Here is a 5,246-nt window from a genome sequence, read left to right on the forward strand (position 1 = left end):
TTCCATTTTTTTTTTATTTTTATTTTTTATATAGAAACGTAAGATATATTTTGTTACGAAAACTTTGTAGATTAATTAATTGTTATGATATAGATAGTTTAAGGATTTAGTAACTGTTATGTTTATATAAACTGGTTGCTTAGGATTTGTGATATATTATTAATTATCTGTTTGGAATTAAATATTAGGTTAGGATAAATTAAAATTAGTATATCATGCTTGATTATATTGTTTGAAGGTGTGATTTTGAGTTTTGAATTTGCTTGTAATGCTTAAGTTCATAATTTGATTACTTCATCATTTTTACAATTAGGTACTAACGAAAAAGAGGAAGTTTAGAGCAGTGGCAGGTCCAGAAAATTCACAGGAGGGGACCAAAATAAACATAAGAATTAGCAAAGTATAATTTATAGGATGTATATATATCAAGTCAATAATTACATGAGATAAAAGTCAAAATTGAACATATTTTAAGGTTTTGATACTTTTAGATTTGTTTAGGGATGTTTTATGGAGCTAAAATGATCAATTATTATTTCTCNAAAATCAAAATATGCGCTGTTTCAGGTACGTTGATTACACGCGCTATATAACATCGCGCGTATATCTAACTACCAGATTTAAAATATTTCTTTCCCTTTTCGTTTTCGTTATTTTGAGATTTCGTTGTTCTTCTTCTCGCGCGTCTTCCCTCCTTCTTCTCCATCGTTCTTTTCGTCTCATTTTCTCACTAGCATCTTCTTCGTTTAGGTTACCTTTTTCTCTCTCTGCAACTCGAGCTTTGTTTTCTATTTTTGATTTGTTGTTTTCTGAAATCAAAGTTTGATCTCGTTTTGAAGATAATGGATCATTCAACCTCAGATTGTCAGCTGAATGCAGGCGAAGTGGATTATGAGTCAGAATCTAACGAAGTCCCTGAGGTTTGATTTACATAAGATTAGTATGAATTTTCTTTCAGGTATGCCAACAACAGTTCACCGCTGGTGTATTTGGCACATCATGAAGAAGATTCTAAGCAAATTAAACGGGTACAAGGGACATGCCGATATCGAACAAGAAATGAGCCAAGTTGTTTGGAACTCTCACAGCAAAGACTCATTCGATAGGAATTGGAATGATTTTCTGCTGAATTTTGGTCTTGGGGACAACAAGTGGCTTTCAGGTAATGTCTTTTTAAAATCTGCAGCAGAGGTGTAAATTGTATGTCCCCTTGGGTGTATTTACAGCCTGTGTTTGGGTGTATTATGCAGATCTGTACGAAGACCGTCACATATGGGTTCCTATCTATCTGGATCAGCACTTCTGGGCAGGGATGAGAAGCACACAAAGGAGCTAGAGCATGCATTCATTTTTTAACAAGTATATCACCCGGAACAGCTCGCTTATTCAGTTCGTCAAACAATACGATAATTGCCTCGGAAGCGGGGAGCAAGCAGAGAGAGAATCAGATGCTGCAGATTTTCATACGCTCATACCGTGTGCAACCAAATCCTGCATTGAAGCTCAGTTTCAAGATGCGTACACTCACGCAAAGTTTAGGGAAGTCCAAGCGCAATTCAGAGGAAAGGCGAATTGCATCACCAGATTAAAGAATTTCGCTCTAGGCTATTCAGTATACGACGTCGGAGAACAAGTTTCCAGCTCAATATTCAACAAGTTCGTGGTTACTTACGACTCAGTGGCAGCCGAGGTAAAATGCCAATGCTTATTATTCGAGTCGAGAGGGATACTGTGCCGTCACGCACTAAGCGTGTTAAGCTTCGAACAAGTAAGCCAAGTGTCACCGAGATACATACTGGAACGATGGAGCAAGAAGGTAAAGAGGCGACACACACACATCAAGAGCAGCCACGACGAGCCACTAATGGGGCCAAGAAGCAAGAGGTTCGACCAATTGGTTTTTCGTTCACAAAATATCTGCGAATTTGCCTCCGAATCGGAGGAGCTGACTGCAATTCTGCACCGTGCGTACGATAACGTCATGGCCGAGATGGAATCATTAAAAGCCAAAAGGAAGGGAACATCTTCTTTATCGCACGAAGACGCCAACTTGGAATCCGTTAACGAGCTTCAAAGCCCGCCAAGGATTCGAACAAGAGGACGTCCAAAAAATAGGCTAGGTTCAAAGCTGGACATTACCAAGCAGTTGGATTACCCAGTTTCTATATCAGCAGAATTAATCTGACAAAACGGACTTAATAATATAGAGGATGGCTTCGACAGCCTTATAGCACTACTCTCTCTAATTGCCTGATCTCTCTGTGTATTCATCTCACTGAATAGTATCCGGGATGCGTACTTCACTCTATAGTGGTCCACCTCCTCCTACAATTAAAAAGTATATTCTGTTTAAACAGCAATATTAATTCAGTAAAGTAATACAGAGTTATATGGTTCTAAAGACAGTTACCTGTGGCCAATTATCCCATTGATACTTCCCCTTTTTGATGTTTTCCGGCTCAATTAACTCCATCCACTTCATAACGTACACAGCGCAGTCATAGCTGAAAACAAAGAAAATAAATTACAAATCTCATTTACAAAAGTTTAATGTTCAGAGTTACAAATTTATACCTTGTTTTTTGGCCAGATATTTTAACATATGGTGATTTAATTTCCTTCTCCCTCTCCCCTTTCTAAAGAGGTTCCCCGCCGGCATATGTTATCAATCTTGAAAATACGTATCCCTTAAATACGAAAACAAATCAGTAATACACCCGAATGAATGGACAAGATACACCCAATTGAATGGACAATATACACCCATCAGAAGTAAAGAAATAGACCTATCTATTAAAGTAAAGAAGACAGAGGCAACTTACAGTGAATTTATTAATGGCCTTTCTCTCATCGGTGGGAGCTTTTTTGTGTAGCGGGTCAAGTATTTGACATTTCCGCTTTCTTGTATTTATCAGCCATAACCACCAATGCCCCGAGTAGCAGACAGGGGCAAAAATCTGAAGGATTGCCACACGTGAACAGTGTGTTATTTTATTTTGCAAATAAGTAAATAAGCGTACTAACAAATTTAGCAAATGAAAACTTACATATGGGTGCGAAGTCAATTTTTTTCTATCTATGAAGGGAATGAAACTCGGGTAGGCTTCCACCCTGAATTCCTTTTTCATTTTCGGTGATATGAATTCCCCGTTTGGGTGATCCGAAAGTGCCATGCACTGCAAGAATTGCGAAACAAGAAATGAAATACTAAACTTACACCCAATGGAACATAAAAAATACACCAAAATCAATACAGAAAATACACCCAAAGTTCGGAGAAGTAACACTTACCACAATATCGGGGGGGAGACAGTATATTTGTTCTTTAAACCTCTTTTCATTTTTGTTGTTGAGGATGAGGCAGATGGCAGATACAATCTAGAAATATATGCCAAAATCAATTTTACATTAATAAGCATTGTAATTGACTTTGGTGTAAAAACAGTAATCTTATTCTAATATTACCTGAGATTCTATATCACTTTTTGCCTGGAGGGACTCCGCCATCTTTACAATCCCCTGAAACATGAGATATTTTAGCTAGCAGCATTCAGGTAAATAAAATACAAGCAACATATTATGTTTACTTACCAAAATTTCTTCTTTTTCTGCAGTCATTCTTTCCACCAACTTCTCCTTAGTCCAGTTGGCAATCCAAGGCTTTGGTGGTCTTTCAGTCCTCTTCTTGCCTTTGTTTTCAGAAAGATGAAAGTATATTATCATGAGGGCAAAGAGGCAGCCATCAATTGCCTTCTTCTTCTTCTCCTGGTAGTCTGTGATGCCCTTAATCAAGAAGGTCAAAACATGCCCTCCCCCCCCCCAGTTTCTCTCCGATATGCCGTCCATCTTAAAAATTGGGGCGAGGTGCACGGGCGATATTTTGTTTATTGTCGTTGGCAAAAGGAACGCCATCTGTATGTAGAGGATGAATATCCTCTTGAACATCAGGCGTTCCTCTTCGCTGCCAACGCCTATTTCCATCATTTCATCGGTAAGACTTTTGAGGGTCTTACCCTGGAATCTTCTATAAATTATTTTGTCATCATCAGAAAGTTGCTTATACTCAACTTTCTCAGGAAACAGATTTCCTACAAAAAAGGAAACAACAAAGTATCAAAATCGATTCAAAAACACCCAAGCATCAACCTTAAATACACCCAATCATGAACTTAATATACACCTATAGTTACCTGTTGCATTGATGCCAAGCGCATCACCTATTGTCTTTGGTGTTATTTGGAAAGAACCATATATCCTGTCTTCAGTCTGTTCTCCCCAAGTTTGAAGTTGTTTGCCAGTTCCCTTAAGAGTTGGTGATCCACCCTTAGAGGTGGGACGTGCATCAACCCACCAAATCCGAGATCCCTGACAATTGCCTTCTTCTCCTCAGTCATGTTTCTGAACTTATCGCTCAGGAGATGTGTGGCACACTTAAGGTCTTTCGTTTGGTTTCTTGCTGCCATTTTATCTGAAACGAAAAATACACCCAAAGATATCAGTAAGATACACCCATATATAAGAGTCAGATACACCCATTAATAACAGTAAGATACACCCACAGATATGATTCAGATACACTCATTGATAACAGTGAGATACACCCATAGATATGATTCAGATAAATTCATATATATCAGTCAGGTATCACTCAAACATGCTTCAATATCAAATTAATTGAGATATCAGTAAGATACATGCATATATGAGTCAGATACACCCATTGATAACAGTGAGATACACCCATATGTAAGAATCAGATACACCCATTGATAACAGCTAGATATTATTCAGATACATTCATATATATATCAGTCAGATATCAGTCAAACATGCTTCAATATCAAGCCACATTACAAGTTCAAGCAGTATACACCCCCCAATCTACGGAATAAACCCCCAAAAATCAACAACAGTAGCAGGAGAACTTAGAACAAGAACGTAGAATGACGTAGAACTTAGAAGAACGACGTAGAACTTAGAACAGTGTAACAAAGAAGCAAGAATAGTAGCCCAGTAAACCCTAGAAGAACGACGTAGAAGAAAAGTAGAATATACAGTAATCTTAATGAACTTACGTTGAGTGTTGTTGCTTTGTTTTCTCTTCAGATTCTTCACGGAGAGTTTGATGTTGTTTTGATGGAGGTTTCGAACAACGATTTGTATATTTTGAACTTTGATTTTTGCTCGAAAATGGGAGCGTTTCCTTGTTTTCGAAGCGTTTTGAGAAGTGGAAGAGTCTGCCATAC

At 37.9% G+C, this 5,246-nt stretch overlaps 1 protein-coding gene and 2 long non-coding RNA genes across 4 annotated transcripts in view; 1 reads left to right on the forward strand and 2 right to left on the reverse strand.

The window, feature by feature from the left end:
• LOC107625223 overlaps positions 1-5,246 on the forward strand; it is a 17,325-nt gene that overhangs the window by 8,063 nt on the left and 4,016 nt on the right. Inside the window, exon 9 of the mRNA XM_016327803.2 lies at positions 2,250-2,259. The gene's annotated coding sequence lies outside the window, so the exon portion shown is untranslated. The remainder of the gene's footprint in view (positions 1-2,249; positions 2,260-5,246) is intronic.
• Positions 2,457-3,168, reverse strand: LOC110268806. 2 transcript variants are annotated; one of them, XR_002357333.1, is made up of 4 exons: positions 3,048-3,168; positions 2,823-2,957; positions 2,575-2,687; positions 2,457-2,504 (listed from the first exon to the last, which is right to left on the reverse strand). It is a non-coding gene; the product is annotated as an uncharacterized LOC110268806 (long non-coding RNA). The 2 variants fall into 2 exon arrangements; XR_002357332.1 differs by having other exon boundaries at positions 2,479-2,687.
• On the reverse strand, positions 3,849-5,209 carry LOC110268807. Its single transcript, XR_002357335.1, has 3 exons — positions 5,076-5,209; positions 4,191-4,468; positions 3,849-4,088 (listed from the first exon to the last, which is right to left on the reverse strand). It is a non-coding gene; the product is annotated as an uncharacterized LOC110268807 (long non-coding RNA).

Source organism: Arachis ipaensis, chromosome B02 (assembly GCF_000816755.2).
Source record: "Arachis ipaensis cultivar K30076 chromosome B02, Araip1.1, whole genome shotgun sequence".
Taxonomy (NCBI): Eukaryota; Viridiplantae; Streptophyta; class Magnoliopsida; order Fabales; family Fabaceae; genus Arachis; species Arachis ipaensis.